This window comes from Lissotriton vulgaris, chromosome 9, assembly GCF_964263255.1.
Source record: "Lissotriton vulgaris chromosome 9, aLisVul1.2, whole genome shotgun sequence".
Classification (NCBI taxonomy): domain Eukaryota; kingdom Metazoa; phylum Chordata; class Amphibia; order Caudata; family Salamandridae; genus Lissotriton; species Lissotriton vulgaris.
Window position 1 is genome coordinate 383,202,532 of NC_141697.1, and position 17,680 is coordinate 383,220,211.

The window sequence follows — 17,680 nt, forward strand, 5'->3', positions numbered from 1 at the left end:
CTTTGAAATTATACTTGCTCTGATATTGAAAGTTCAGATGATGAAGATAATTCAATTGATCGCACTCCCCAGTGCACCACACAATGCAGTTTTTACTTTTGTGCAGTCGGTTTCGAAAACAAGCACGAATAAATGTTTTGTAGACATTCAAAGGAAGAATATACTTTGTTTTTTAAAACTATGGGGCATATTATCAAGGGGGTTTATCTCCGCTTTTTTGGCTTTAAAAGCCAAGAAAGCGGAGATAAAATGATCTCCCTATTACCTAGCTGTCGCTAACACCAGTTAGCGACAGCTAGTAGGAGATAGCGACCATCTTGGGCCCCACTTTGCATGTCAGTGATATTTATCACTAATGACATGCAAAGTGGGCGTGCCAAGATGTTAGCGACTGAAAACAGTCGCTAACATCGCTATCTCCTATTACCAACTTTTGGAGATTTTCGCGCTAAGGGGCCCATTAGGATGACGGGCGGACTTTGCCCGCCCGTCATCCCATCGTAAATCGGGACCGCCCGCCATAAGGGCGGGGGTCCCGGGGGTGCCATTAGGATGTGCCCGCCACAGTGTCGGGCACATCCTGTATTTTCAGCATTGTGGCGGGCGGTGCTCTCTGCACCGCCCGCCACAATGCTGAAAATTGAATTGTACATTGTCATTTGCAAAGCGGCAGGCACCGCGCGATGCCTGCCGCTTTGCAAATGACAATGAAGGGGGGTACCACAGGTACCCCCCACGTGCACCCCCCACCTGTACTTCACTCTGGGGGCCCACAGGGGGCCCCCAGAGGGAAGACCGCATGCCTTTCCGTGGCGGCATCGCCGCCGCGGAAAGGCACTGAACACCACGCATCATAATATGTCTGGCGGTGTCTATTAGACACCGCCAGCATATTATTCCTTTTCCGCCCCGGCCGCAAGGCGACCGGGGCGGAAAAGTGGCGGGCGGTGTTTCCCTCCGCAGCGGTCCCCCCCGCCATTGTAATGTGGCGGGGGGGAAAAGGGTGGCGGGCGGGCATTTCTGTCGGGCGGATCGCCACTGCCACCATGGCGGTGGCGATCCGCCCGACATCCTAATGGGGCCCTTAGTGTGAATATCTCCAAAAGCTAACACCTGCCCTGAGCAGTTTTAGCCATGTTATCCAATGGGAGGTGGATAACATGGCTAAGAGCATTAGCTTGGTAATGCATGAATATCGCTGCCTTGTCAGCGATATTCATGCATTGAGGCCGATTTTTATCGCATTTGCGATAAACCTTGGTAATACCAAGGTTTATCTGCGATTAAAAATCGACGCAGCTCAACTGTAAATTTTTGTCTCTAACCAAGCAATAGCGATAATTATCGCTATTGCTTGGTAATATGCCCCTGTTTCCTTACCGGTTTAACTATGATTTTCTGTTTTGCAACGTTGATTTTTACCATGGTGATATGGAAATATCAGAGGTAACATATCAGTTTTAAAACTAAAATGTGTAATAAAATTGATTTTTCTGCATTCTGAAACACTGTCCTCAGAATTTTTGTTGGGCTTTTTTTAATTAGAAGTTAAGTCTGCGTTATACTGCGCGTGTTCAAGGATTTTTCATATTTTTACGCAACAAGGGCAAAAAGCCAAACAAAAACTGATTGATCAGCAGCACGAAAATAGTGTTGAAAATGTTTGACGATTGATGTTTACCAATTAATTTTTTGTCACTTTATATCTAACCACTGGAACATATGGTACTTGCATCGGTTATTACAAGCCGAAAATGTACATTTCCACACCTGTTTATAAAAAAATGGCATTTTAAGGAAGCGTCTTTATTGGGCTGGCTGGATGGCTTAACAGGCTGAACTTTCCTTGCTGAAACATGCATTAATTTATAGGTCACAAGTTCAGATCCTAAGAAGATCGCCTCATCCTTCTGTCCTTCTCACTTGGGAAAGTCAGTGATATTAAATTAGGTAATTGTAGCATCTGTCATTTATAGTGAATACAAGCTGCAGAAGTGTGGTATGAAGTTCTAAATAAATAAAAAAAAGTCATTACATGTTTGATTGCGGTAAACATAGTACATACCCAGATGCACAGATCCTATTTATTGCCATTGTTAAGTGGTGGGAGGGGGTATGATTCAGGAGAGGCGAAGCCTTGACTGAGTCATAATGCCCTCCCCTCCCTCAACAATGGTCATACATAGAGTACTGTAATATGCATATATGGTTTATGCCATAGTATTTTTTCAAGTGTAATTGTTTTATTAAATGATATTTAACCAAAACCAGGATGCAGGGTGTTTAATTTGACCAGTCTCGTAAAGTCAAATTGTAGACACTTCTTCTCCAAAGTAATTGTTACATGCAATCTGCGAGGCAGTACAGAGTATTTTTTCAGGCCAAATTTGCCTGCCTTGGTAATAAACTTGAGTTTGACCTTTGCACTGTACTGATAAATGTGTAAATGTGAGTTTATTAGTATAGTTTCTCTAAATACCATGCTACAGCTCCATGCTTATTTTACTAGTATGGCAGAAATATATATCACATACATACCTAATATTAAGTCTCTTCCCTGTTGGCAATATTTCCTTTCTCATCAACCACTCCCTCATCATGTACATTTTCTATTACGGTCTGTTGATAGCTTCCTCAATAAGGAAATAATTACTATGTGTCGGCATTTCCACACACCCAGAATTACAAATATTAGGGTACCAGTAACTTGGGTGGATGGGGAAAATCTGGCCCATTACGAGATGCATCCAGGGGGTTCGCTAAGCGATGGGAATTACTGGATGAATCCTTAATTCCGTGCCCAATTCCCCTGGTAATTCCTAGGTTTTAGCCTGAACTTTCACATGGATATTTTAGCTTGTTAGAACCCCTTTTAAAGGGCAACTAGGCATGTAGGGGCAACTGGGTCCAACTGTGCTTGTGAGGCATTTTACTCCTGATGTCCCAGTGCCTGGCCTACTATGGATCCTGACAACTGGGTCAAGTACCCCTTCTGCAATTGTTTCTCAGTGGTAGCTGTATATGAGCAATCAAAGGCCCACTGGAGGGGGAAGTGTAAATACAGGTAAGTGAGCAAGACTCATAACTCAAAGTGCACACAGTATGAATAATAAATCAAACTACAGTCCCATCTCCCAGCTCCCTTTCCTGGCGAAAGTAGTAGAATAACATGTCCTCAAAACACCATTGTTGTTTATTGTGGAACAACAGCTACTGCAGGTATGGCAGTCTGGCTTTCGGGCCCATCACAGCACAGAACTGGTGATGCTGTCAGTTCTGGACAAACTTAGGCTCATGGCCGATAATAGAAAGCTGAGCGTCCTGGTCCTATTGGATCTGTCAGCGATGTTCGACACGGTCAGTCACCAACAGCTTCGGGCATGGCTCTTCGATCTGCGCATCCGTGGGCTGGCACACCAATGGCTTGAATCTTTCCTATTAGGTCACTCTCAAAGGGTCCAACTCGGGGAGCAGGTGTCGAACATTGGCGCACTCTTCTGTGGTGTCCCCCAGGGCTCAGCACTGGTGCCTCTCCTGTTCAACATCTACCTCCAGCCACTTGTGGCCGCACTGATGCACCTGGACTACCAAGTATTTAACTAGGCGGACGACACACAATTGATTCTCCAGCTCGATAACTCCCCTCAAGCCCACGCCTGTGTGCAGAACATACTCAGACATAGGGTCAATTGGATGACAGCCAACTCACTAAAAATGAATCCTGATAAAACTGAGGTCCTCGTCATTTCCTCTAAAAACAATCCCTGGAATGACCTCTTCTTGCCACAAGAGCTGGGCACCACCCCCATGCCAGTTCCGGTTGTAAAAAGCTTAGACATCAAGATTCATGCCAACCTCTCTATGGCTAATTAAGTCTCTGCCGTGGTCGGAACATGTGTGGGCTTATTGAGACAGCTGCAGAGGCTTTCCCCACTCCTCTCACTAGCCACACTACAGATGGTCATGTCGGCTATGATCGTGTCCAGACTGGACTATGGCAATGCCATATATATTAGTCTCCCAGAGAAACTTTTCAAAAAGCTGCAGGTGACCATGAATAATGCATCTAGGCTGATTTTAAGGATTCCCAAATGAGCTTGCGCCACTCCCCTGCTGCAACAGCTGCACTTGCCCCCATTAAACAGAGAGCTAACTTCAAAGGCCTCTGCCTCGCCCACAAAGCTCTTCACTGCCAGGTCCCAGTTTACATCAAGGGGTGCCTAGGGCACTACATGCCAGGACGTACACTTAGGTCGTCCAAGGCAGGCTTCCTGGTCCATCTTTGGTTCAAAACCACATCTAAAGGCGGTAGAGCCTTTTCTGTTGAATTCCCCGACTATGGAACCGTCTGCCCAAAAATCTCAGCAAGGAACCTGCATTCCTCCCTTTCAGGAAACAACTCAATACTCTTCTGTTTAGGGAAGCTCTGGACACAGCATAAAACACCTCTCAAAGCACTAAGAGACCTGCCGATGATTATGCGCTATACAAATCCAAGCTAACCTAACATAACATAACAAAGTCAGGTCTAACACATACTTTTATAAGAAAAATTAGTATTTTATTTCTACCTCTGCACATACAAAGGAATAACATTTTTGAGTGATAACAAAATTCCCTTGAGGTCTCGGCTGTTTAGGCATATCCCTATCCCAACCTCTTTCTTATACCTGCGTTGGGGTTGTTTGAAATTGCCCTTTTTTGTAGGGTTACCCAGAACTTTTTACCTTCCTCTTCTTTTTTTCGGTATCTTTTGTTTGGGCCTTAGGATTCTGAGCACTTTACAACTGCTGCCCAATGGTAAAGCGCTTGTGCTTCTTCTCTCAAACAGGGTTATCTTGTATATACTTACCATTTACCATATACCCAAGGTCTGTAATCTAAATGCTACTATTGGACCTGCAGCAATGGTTGTGCCACTCACACAAGTAGCCTTTCAAACCTGACTCATTCCTGCCGCTGCAAGGCCTGTGTGTGTAGTTTACTGCTACTCTGACTTGGCATTCAAAACCACATGCCAAGCCTTACACTCCCCTTTATTACACATGGGTCACCCCTAAGGTAGGCACTCGGTAGCCCTATGGGCAGGGTGCTGTGCAACTAAACTTTAGGAAAAATACTTTTACGTTTTACATGATCTGGTAGTACAAACAGCTGTATTCATTTTTCACTACTGTGAGGCCTGCTCCAGTAATCTAGCATTGGGAATTCCTTAAAACACTTTTAAGCAGTGATTCCTGATTAGAAAGGAGTAGCTAAATCATGTTTCATATCCTTGGAATGGTAATGATAAATCCACTTTAGTGGCAAAGTTGGATTTGACATTACGATTTTAGAAATGTCACTTTTAGAAAGTGGACATTTTTCTGCCCTAAACGCTGCTCTGTGTGCCTGCAGCCTGTCTCCTGTCTTGGCTGGGGTGACAGCTACACTTTGTGCATTCCCTCTGGATAACCACAAACACAGGACGGTGAGACTCATCCACATTCTGAGCACTCATCTGCATTCCTCTTCATTCTGTTGGGTCTTCTTGGGCAGGGACGAATGAGTGGTTTGACAAGGAAGCAGTAGGCTCTCAACATCGATACTTGCTCCATCCAAGGTATTTCTTCAGCAGGATTTGTCTGGGTCTTGTAGGCAGAACTTTGGATTTGTACAGGTAGCTCGTGACCTCAAGTAAGCTTTTGACTGTTACTGACTTCTAAGCACTATTTTTGTATTACGTCTTTGAAAAAACATATTTCTACTTCTACCGATTTGATTTTTGACATTTTAGCCTTATTTTACTCAGATAAATATCCTCTCTTTTTCCAACCCAGCATTGAGTTTTTTTTGTGATGTTTTCATTATGTTACTGTGTCAGTGTGTTGCACAAATGCTTTACAGATTGCCTCTTTAGATAAGCCCATCTGCTATTTGCCAAACTATAAGAAGCTAAGCACAGGTTATCTTTTAGTGTGTATCTAGCGTTCCCTGACTAGGACTGTGGTCCCTACTTGGACAGGGGGCAAACCTCTGCGAACTAGAGACCCAATTTCTAACAGGGGATGTTGTCCAGTCACTAGGGACCACATCCAGGAATGCTTACTAGTAGGCTGTACGCAAGAGTTCACCTTTGACTCCTTAGTAATTAGTCAACAGTGCCTATGGGCCCACAGCATCTTTAGCAGTGAATCTCCTGGGGTCCGTCAGGCCCATTTCCAGTCCTACATGCTTTGGTAGCATTGACGCATTCAGCAGTGCAGCGAGTGTCCCCTGCGTGGGTGCTCCCAAGTCCTGATCCTGCTCGGTGAAGTTGGTTGCTTGGTTCACATGGCGGCATCCAGCAGGTGCAGGCACTCGCCTCCGAGCTGGGCTGATGGTTTGTTCCAGTGATTGGAGCTGCTCCAGCTCAGATATCATGAGGTAAGTCACTCTTCACTTCTCTGTGGGAGGGATATGACCCTCCAGCTCCCGACTGAAGCCCAGTGAGGGTGCAGCATGTCCAGCGGTGTCCTTGCAGTCCTCTGGGAATCAGTCAGGGGTAGGTCTCAGTTGGCCAGCTTGATTCCCCAGTCACAGCTGCAATCTTTTTGTCTGAGCAACAATTCGAACTCTTGGCTACAGTGGTACTGACAGCCCCTCCAGGCAGGCAGGGTTTTTACAGATACTCTCCATCTTGGTGCAGACTCTTTCAGTGAGATTGCCCTTGCCATGGCCGCCCCTCCTAGCATATGGAGTTACTGTTAAAGGTGGAGACAAGTCTCAATCCTCTTAGCTTAGTAAGTTCAATGGTGAGCCTCTCAGGCATAGGGGTCAGCACAGCAAGGAAGTGCGGGTGTGGCACTTCCTCCACAGCACTACTTACACGGCTCAAATCAAGACAGCCCTCTTCTGGCATACGGGCAACGCCCCACCATTCCTGCACAAGGGCAATGTCCTGATCAGTGCACAGCAATTCTCCTCACACCTCACTCAGGGTGCCCTTTTGGTAGGGCTCTACAGTGGACCTCGCTCCCAACAACACTCACTTTTCTCACAGAGCACATTGGTCTTGACAATCATGCAGGTGCTGGGGTTCCAAGCTCCAGGTCACATGATCATATGGTGTTGGTTACCTGGTTCCTAAAGTGGTACTACCAGCCCCTCCTGGCAGATGGGGTTGGCGAGATACTCTTTATCTTGGCTCACAGTCTTGCAGTGGGAAGGCCCTCACAACAGCAGGCCATCCTAGAATATGGGGTCGTAGGTAAAGAAAGACACAAGTCTCAACTCTTGACCCAATGTGTTCAATAGTGGCCCCTTCTGGCATATGGGATCACCACAGTGAGACAGTGTGGGCATTGTTCTTCCTGCATTTCACTCCAAACAGGGCTCAGATCACGGCGGCCTCTCCTGGCATACAGAAGTCGCAGAACTGTTCTTGCACAACGGTAACAACCCAATTGGTACACAGTCATTCTCCTCACATCTTGCTCAGTGCGTCCGTTTGGTAGGGCTCCCCACGGGACCTCACTCCCTTTAAAGCTCTCCTCTTCCTCACAAGGCAAACAGATCTTGGAAATCAGGCAGAAGCTGGGACTCCAAAGCACATAATCTTGGTTCCTTGGGTGATGTCCTCTCACTCAGCAGGGAGATTAGTAGGCCTTTGCCTTCAGTCACGGTCACGCACAGAAGTCTTGCAGAGCTTCCCTTTTTCACACAGCTCATCTGTCTGCGTGGGGGTTTCAGCCTCCCCTTCTAATAGTCCTTTTCCAGACATCAAATGAGTGAGTAGGTGAGTGCACACCTAGATGTCAATCAAAGTGATATGTGCATTAAAAGGTTGAGCCCAGCCTCCCAGCCCTGCTCTAAATGATTCCCTTATCAGTCCCATCTCCATCCTGAGATGTGTCCAGGCCTCTTCCTTGTGATCTATAACGGAATCAAAGAGCAACCTTGTGAAATGTAAAGGGAACTTCTCTTTACCACTTCCTCTAGTGTGTGTCGCACCCAACTCACATGAAATCAGCAACACTCAAATCTATCTGGAGGGATTCCTCTACTCCTCATGTCTTCATCAGTCAGGCTTGGGCCTCCCAAAATGGAACTGAGGGTCCTCCATGTAATGTACCATTGCAGTCTCCCTTGCACTCAGTGTACTTTCACAGTACACATACTCTTCAGTACTCTTCCATGCACTGTGCCAATACAGACACAGATACATTCAGCACACACATTCAGTCTGCGTGCTCTGTTCAATACTATAGCTTTTCTGTATTGTACCACACGCACTGCCGGGAAAACACACACACTCACCATGTGCATTGTGCACAATACTTCATCCTTCATTTATTGTACTTTAGACAAGCACACATAGAGCTTAGCACATGCTTTCATTGCACACACATTGCACTCACTATAGCTCTCATGTAATGTATTCCTGGTGGGAAACATCATTTAATCCATAGTCTTTACCACGACCAGCCTTTACAATAAAGTTGGTACCCCTCATGCGACATTACTACACGCTACTTTAGCACGTAAGTCGTTTCAAGGACTTGCAGTAGGTGGCATGTTGTTGGACTGGTGTTGGATTTTTAAGTTCAACATCTTCGCTTCTATTGCGTAGACTGGAGTTGGAACAGTAATGTATACTATTTCAAAGTCCAGCGCTCCCTTAAGCAAGTCATTGTAACAACTTGCATGCTAAATTAACTCATGGTAACATTGCACCTGGGGTACTGACTGCGTGGTAAAGGCGTGCGAGGTAAATGCCTGGGGGGGTTCCTTCATACAACCCTTCCTGGCAGACATACATACACCCAGTACATGCACTAACCACACATATACTGCACAATTTATTTGAAGAGTTTTATATAGCGCTGGCTAGACATGGAGATATCAGAGCGCTTTACATGAGGATCAGTAAGTTACAAGTTACAATACAATACTGCTCTATCTCTGTTCTGCACCCTTCCCAGGCACACATACATCAAGCGCAGAGTCACTGCTCCTGCAATGCACATTGCTCCACATCTACCTGATGTAGGCCAACGATGAGTTGAGCACACAGCGGCAAAACTTTAAAAAGGTGAGTGAGCCTGTAGACCTCACTCCTAATGACACAGGGTAAAAAGGACCTGTTCACTGCTACTTATCACTACAAGGTATGCTGCCTCCACCATATTCTTGCTAATTGACTCCTGGGGAAGGCGGTAGCCTTCCACTATTATGAGGGTAGTGCTTTGGGCACCCCTCCCGACTGCAATATGTGAGACAGGCCTAAGTCATAGCACACATGCATGATCTGTGTTGAACTAAGATGAAAAATCAGCAATAGGGATCCAGATAATTGTACAGTTAGGCACTCAGGGCAGGGGTACATGTCTTTAACCATGCAGAGGACTTTTCTATCCAAATACAGCTGCATGTGAAAGTATTATTATTATTATTATTATTATTACTACCAATTAAACAGGGCACGGCTACCCCAGCGGGGGTGTCCCGGCGCTAGTGGCAGTAAGAACAGCAGGGATAGCGATCTATATGGGATTCAGGGAAGGCTAAACATCCAGGTTTTCAGTGTTTTCCTAAACAGTCTTTCTGTCTTGGCTTTCCTGATGTGTATCGGCATGGTGTTCATAAAGCAGCTGTTTTTACTGAGAACGAGCTTCCACCGATTCTTGATTTCATGAATCGGGGGATTACTAGAATTTCCTGAAAGTTCTATCATAGGGCCCTGGTCTGGGTGTATTTCTGTATCCTTTTTTTCAGATATTTTGGACTTTCTCCCTCAGTGCCCTATATGCTAGGGTTAGAGCTTCGAATTCTATTCTTTTCCTCACTTTATTACCAGTGGTTTGACAAATCCCTGCACTAAATAAAGATTTCTTTGTTCAAGTTATTGGAAGATTTGATGTGTTCTGCTATGTAGTCCCTGATAGTATTGCGTTTAGGTTTCTTGGATTTTTTTAACGCCATTTTATATATGTTTTTTTCTTTAATGTCATCATTTTTCCTCCTTATGCGCTCAAGTTTTTTGCAAGTCTTTTCCTCAGTGGTAGCCAGTGAAGACTACGTAAATGGGGAGAGATAAGGTGCCGGAGTCGAACATTCCTGATCAACCTTGCATCCGAGTTTTGTATGATCTGCAGTTTCCTGATTAGGTATGCGAGGAGGCCCAAATACAAACTGTTGGCATAATTCTGTTGTGATGTGACCAGATTTCTAAAATTGCGATTGCATTTAAGAAATCGCAATTTCAGATTTCTTAAATGCAATGCATGATCTTTTTTTAATTGCGAATTCGCAATTTGGAAGTGGTAAATTAGCATGAAGTTGAACTTCATGCTAATTTACCGAAAACTTTCAAATATGCACAAATTGCATTTTTGAAACTTTTAATTTACACACACACATGCCCTTGGGGCATGTGTGTGTGTAAATTGCATTTAAAGTTACATTTCAGGGGTGCAGGGAGGGGTTATTTGGACCCCCCCCTGCACCCTTGAAATTGCATTCACATTTTGCAAATCGCAATTTGAAATTCGCAAAATGTGAATGCCTTCCCATTCATTCCTATGGGCCTTTTGGCCCATAGGAATCAATGGGAAGGGTTTTCCTTAATTGCGATTCGCAAATTGTGAATCGCAATTAAGGAAAAATACAGAATCGCAAAAATAAATGCGAATTGTTCATGCATTGCAGTTTGCGATTTCTAAATTGCGCTTCCTTAATTTTCGCAATTTAGGAATCGCAAACGGGTGCAATGATGCATGTGGCCGTATGTCTCCTAATTCAGATCACATTTCAACTGTGTTTCTCTACTGTCAAAATTCCCTCAGTACAATAGCTTAATTTTACAATAAATAAATCATTGTAAAGAATTATAAAATAATATCCACCTATTGAATTTGATACCAGCTTATCATCATGTATCAAATTAATTTTCCCGAAGAAATACAATTAAATCTTAATGCATAAGAAATATATCATATACACAAGCTACTTTCAGTGGGTATCCTACAACTCAACATTCTCCCGGGATCGTAATGTTAGTGGGACGCATCGGTAGCAGACGGGTGCAGTCGCTTTGTGGGTTGAAGCGATCTCAACAGAATATTGTTAATAACTGCCCACTCGCTGATTTTATTTACCTATTTTGTTTAATATTTTTCTTAGTTTTACATAGTGTGAACTTCACACAAGCACCCTAGAGAGCTTTACACGCCAAGCGTTGACATAAGAAGAAGACGGAAGTATGTTTATATTTGAATTCAGTACATTTACTTACCCTTAAGTGTTCTTAGGTTGAGAAAATATGTACATTGCGGGGTAGTAATAATAATGTGTATTTTCATTCAAGACCTTGTTATCGGTTTTTGCCATTCCATAACACTGGGAAAAACAGAAGCTAATATCCAAATTGGAAGGCATACATGTTTTTCAACCTTGGATGGATTATAGCTTGAATCAGATCCATGGACCAATACCTGTAGCCTGCCTATGCTTCCTGCTGTGAATATTAAAGTTACAGAGCTGGCATTAGTTTAATTGGATCTATACCTATGTCAATATAAATACGATTTTCTTGTATGAATTAGTTCTATGTTATTGTTTGTAAAATGTGCACAGCAAAAAATACCAACGTTGTTAGGTTTGCATACAGGTAAAGCAGCATTTATCACAATTTCCAGTACCTTTAAAAGAAGCTTCTTCTAGTCTATTAATTCTTCCATAACAGTATTAGCTGCAAACATGTTGCACATAATACTGCTTCCAGAGTGCCTGGGTTCTTCATAAACTTTTAGCAACCCTATTATCACTTAGCATACTACATCTACTGGAAGGATGAGAGGAAGTACCTTCAAACCAGGGGGGTCGTAACACGTGATTTTAACGTAGATGCACATCCACTCCTGGCAACATTTGTTTTACTCCTTGGATAGTGCTTCATTTGTGCCTGTGGTTGCTGATGGTAGACACCAGCACTTTCTTGGCAACGTGACTTTGTTGCTTTGTCTCATGGGTGGCAGTCCTGATCAATACAAAGCTGGCTGCTGCCAGTTTTGTCCCCTTCACCCTGCCCAGGCCCAGCAAGTTTCATAATAATGTGATGTTACGAGCTAGAAACACAACATCCATAGAGATCTTGACACTATTGGTTAAGAGGTTCGTGTCTCAGTCTGGTGGTAGCCTGACACTGCTGGAGCAGGATGGGATGAGCCATAGTCCAGGCACAGCGGAGCCTTTTGCGCACTCATACATCTGCTAGTATTTCTCAGTCTACTGTTCTGGCAGACAGACGCTGGGGCTGAGACTGAGGCATGAGCAGGGAAGGATGTATGTCGTTACTACGCATGCTTTTACAACGCATGCCTTTACCACGCAACTTTTACAACGCAAGTCGTTACAACGACTTGCGTTGGGGGGCGCTGGATAGTGAATAGTTTAATTTACTAATCCAACTCCAGTCCCCGTGGATAGTAGGGAAGGTTTTGGATAGTAAATCAAATCATTCCCTATCCTACACCGCCCCCCAGCGCAAGTCGTTGTAACGACTTGCGTTGTAAAAGTTGCGTGGTAAAGGTAGTGCGTGGTAAAAGTTGGGTTGTAAACGCTGTTCCCCGCAGGGAAGCTGTTGCTGCAGGTCTCCCTGTTTCCTGTATGCAGCATTATACTGAGGATTAGCAGCAGCCACCCAACAGGAAGAGGCGTAAACCAAGCCCCTATAGCTCCTTTTGTGCAGTTCAACCCAAAGCCTATGAATAGGTGTGTGTTATGTCAGTTTGGGAAGCCCCTTACCATGTTCTGCAAGTGTGCCACATCATTTTGTGTTGTGCTGTTGCTGTGCCTCACAGTTGCCTGTGGCCCCCAATACTTTGCGTCCCATCTGATGCAAGGGCCCTTTTCCCAGGAGCCAGTTATCCCTCATCCTGAGTCTGGCCGGCTACTGCAGCTGGTGTTGCCAGTGGCTCAGACCCTACTACTCACCTTCAGCATCCTATCCTGGACTGGGACCAGTGACCTGTGATTAGTGACCATTGACCCCGGCCATGCGGGTTGCCTATGCAGCACTTCTGTGAAAAGTATAGGACAAATGGAATGAGCAGCCAGGTTCTATTAAAGCGGAGATAGCAATGCTATACTGTGGTTAGAGGCTTAGCAGGAGTTTCCTGCTATCTGCAAACTTCATAAGCTAATGTTGACCTAAAAAGCGATTTTCAATGGTATGATGAGATCCTTACTTAGAACAGGAACTCTGCCTCTCGTACCTATAGACAGTAAGGGAAAGTAAATAGCCTTTACAAACCATGTGTGCCATTTCCCCGCAAGTGGAACCATGCTTGATTAAACCACTCATATGCCTTAACAACGTATATGCGTGGTAAAGGCAGTGCGCGGTCTAGATGCTAGGATGGGCTGGCACAGAAAGAGGAATGATTGAGGCAGGACGCGGTCTGGTAAGTGATGCTGGGGTCAGGTTTGGGGACGTGGGGTGGTAGTTTTTAAGGTTGGGTCGTTTTTAGGGCTCAGGGTTGGGTCGTTTTTCGGGCTCACGGGGTGCTCGGGGTTGTTTTTAGGGCTCGGTCGTTTTTAGAGATCAGGGAGGGGTCGGGTAGTGTTTGGGGCTCAGGGTAGCTTTTAGGGCTCAGGGGGGTTGAATAGTGTTTAGGGATCGGGGTCAGGGTAGTTTTTATAGCTCAGGGGGAGGTTGTAGTAGTTTTAGTGCTCGGAGGGGGGTCTGGTAGTGTTTAGGGCTCGGGGTCAGGGTAGTTTTTATAGCTCAGGTGGAGGTTGGAGTCGTTTTTAGTGCTCGGTGGTGAGTCGGGCAGTGTTTAGGGCTTGGAGTCAGGTAGTTTATAAGGTTCTGGGGGTCCGGTAGTGTTTAGGGCTCAGGGGGGTCGGTGGTTTTTAGGACTCAGGGCGGGGAGCTGGGGTGTGAACTTTACCACACATCCCTATAGTAGTCATTCCATTACCACAAAATTGAGTGGTAAAGGCATGCATGGTAAACTCATGTGTGGTAAAGGAATGCATTGTTCAGATGCATTAGTTGGTCAGGCAACCTTGTAGAGACACGAGTGGTTTAACCATGCGTGCCTCTGTCATATACCTGTAAGGGGTAATTATTCTTAGAAAAGCCCATTCGGTTGACTTTGCTAAAAACTTTGCATAAGGTTTCTAGACTGAAATTAATTCCAGTGTTCCTCTTGCCTAAAAAGGTGATATAGTAGGGTAAAGTACCACCTTATCTTCTATATACCAGAACTTGAGTAGACATCATTACAATGCTATGACCCATTTGGATAGACACATATGTCAGGCTGCTGTGACTTTAGCACCTATACATGTAAATCCACTGTTGTTATGTAATTACACTTTATGCAGTGCTTTGAGAGATATCCAACTCTGAGGCCCAAATCATTGGACATTAACGGTACACAATCGAAAACCCGACCCTGGCCGTGCAGTGGTCGGACACTGTGGCGAGCACTGACTTTTATCAAACAGACATGTTGAAGCTGTTCTTAGATCTTTTCTAGCAGATTTGCAACAAGACTTGCTTTTGTCACATGTAGAGAACCAGGAAGGTGAGGGGCCTATGCTCAACGACTTTGACATTGCTTTTGCCATTAAAAACAGTATAACATTATTCGTGTTTTTTGACGTTTAACATCACAACTTAACATCACAACAGTGAATGACTACCACAGATGAATTCCACCTGAGATGTTCTCACTTTGGGTTAAAGAAAATTTTCCTTGAACCAACTTTATCACAAAAAATATATTTTCTGGTAATTAAATCACCCACCCCCACCCAGCTGTTGTTTTAAGGCACCGAAACATGTATGGGCAGATTTCATACCATGAATTAGATAATGACTTTGAAAGAAGTTATTTTTCTTTTTTTTAAGTTCAAGTGTACTTAGAGAAGACTTTTGCGCGTGGCAAGGAGTCTTCGTTTTCTCTCTCCCAGAATGCATAATATAAAATGGCCCAAATCTGTAATTAACTAGCAAATCCCCAAGCAGCAGAGATGGGGGTACTGGGAATTATAACGCCTCATTAAAGAGGGAGGCGCAGCTCCCCCTCAGTGACATCCCAGGAAGAGTGTCTGATGATAGATGTGGTAGTGTGATGGTGCCGTAAAGGATTGTCCTCGGAAATAGAGACGAGGTTGTCATTCAATAATCTAAATGTTAGCTTAACAAATCTGTGATTTTTAAAAAATAAGTTTAAAAGGCCAGGCTTTCCTTGCACAGTACATAAGTACACATCACACCACGTTATGTAAATTCAATTCTGCACGCTAATAATCGGGCAGGCGTTCGTGTTTCGGTGGTGGAGAACCGGATCACACAACAGTTTTGTTTGGCTCTATTTCAGGTCTTTGGTTGAAAGTGAGTCAGTGCTACCTGCAAATACACTATTACCGTCGTATTACGAATGCAGATTTCTTGAAGTGGTAATGTGTGACAGAGAATGTGGATTGCTATTGTTTATAATTGTATTGCATCGGTGAAGTTTTTTTGTGCTGTGGAGTTTTTGTGCGATTCAGAAAAGGGGGTTGTGATGGAGTTTTTGTGCTGCATCGTTGCATTGTCATGTGTTACGCTCTGGCTGTTGTGTTGTGCTGTGTTGACTGTTTTTTCTTGTGCTTTCCCCTTTGTTGGAGTTTAGGGGCGAGGATATGTTGTAGCGGCTAGAGCGGTCGACCACGAAGCTGGGGAACGGGGTTCGAGTCTTGGCATGGTCGCTTACCACCCTGTGATTCTGGGCAAGTCACTTTGGGCCCGATGTAGGTAAATCTTTTTTACCACTTCATAATACCGATTCATACCGAATCGGTATTTAAGAAGTGGTAAAAAAGAGAAGGGCAGATGTAGGTAATTTTATTTTAAATATTACCGAATCGGAAGGAATCGGTATTTACCGATTCGGTAAATACTGAATCGGTAATGCCCATTGATTCCTATGGGCATTGAAGCCCATAGGAATCAATAGGCATTACCGAATCGGTATTTACCGATTCGGTAATTGCCGATTTCTGCAAGGGTGCAGGGGGTGTCACTTTGACACCCTCTAGCACCCCCAATACTGGCTTGTGTGCCATGTGGCACACAGACATGCCCTAAGGGCATGTCTGTCTGTCACATGGCATAGGTGTGCATGCACACCTGGATTCGGTATTTTAACACCCAATTGGATTGGGTGTTAAAATACCGAATCTGAAAGGCCTCTGGGACTCAGAAGAGTCCCACCTACATCTGGAAGATACCGAATCGGTAAAAATACCGATTCGGTATTTTACAGATTCTGTAAATTTACTGATTCGGTAAATATACCGAATAGGTAAATACTGGCCCCCTACATCTCAAAGTGCCAAATACCGGTCGGAAACGGCCGATTTTGGCCGTTTCCGACCGGTATTTGCCACCTACATCGGGCCCTTAATCTCCCCGTGCCTATGTGTCAATCTGTAAAGCAACTAGCACTCGTGTACAGGGCTCTGATACCTTTCTGTAGAGTTCGTGCTTTATGAAACTCACCAAAAAAATGTTCTGCCGCTGTGTGTACATCATTGTCTTCAGATCTGTTGGTTATTATAGACATGCAAACAAATGCTGCTAGTTCTAAGTAGAACACGTCTTAAAGGTTCCCACAGAAACAACGAATTGCCACTTTCAAAGGTGGTAAAATGACGCTGCTCCAGCTTATCAACTATTTAAGACAAAAGTCCGCCCAAAAATGTGGCAGAAACATATTTTAAATAAGTAGTCCCAGCGCTCACTTCTCGTGATCCCGCCCATGATGTCGTAACTTTCAGTTGTTGACACTTTCAAGTGAATGGCAGAGCTTACTGAGGTCTAATGACTGGTAAGTTTAAACTTTTTGTAAAAAGAAAATCCCACGAAACCCACGTCGTTGCGTCTTTGCAGATAGCGTCTTTTCAACTGTGTCATATGTCGCAAGATAACGTCGGTTTGGCAGTTAAAACAGGTGCGAGAATCGCCCCTTCGCAAGTGCTGCCCCAATTAGGTCACCCCTGCTCATAATCTCTCTTCCCAAAGCCCTTGTGGCGTTTGTGGTGACGCCGAGTTCGAATGGCAAACCACCTCGGCGCACCTTTGGCACCTCCAGTGTGTGCCCGTGAGCCCGAGGGCGCGAGTAACTGTAACGCGAGCTTACTGTGGAAAATTAAAGTGAAATCTTTGCTGCTGTTAATTCTCAGGCATAAAAATAAGATATGAATGAGATTTAAATACAGACAAACACAGCGTTTCATTCTTGGCCCTGCATGCCAACTCAAACAGGTTTGGGAGAACTATGGGGCATATTATCAAGGGGGTTTATCTCCGCTTTTTTGGCTTTAAAAGCCAAGAAAGCGGAGATAAAATTATCTCCCTATTACCAAGCTGTCACTAACACCAGTTAGTGACAGCTAATAGGAGATAGCGACCATCTTGGGCCCCGCTTTGCATGTCAGTGATATTTATCACTAATGACATGCAAAGTGGTCGTGCCAAGATGTTAGCAACTGGAAACAGTCCCTAACATCGCTATCTCCTATTACCAACTTTTGGAGATATTCGCGCTAAGCGCGAATATCTCCAAAAGCTAACACCTGCCCTGAGCAGTTCTTAGCCATGTTATCCAATGGGAGGTGGATAACATGGCTAAGAGCATTTGCTCGATAATGCATGAATATCGCT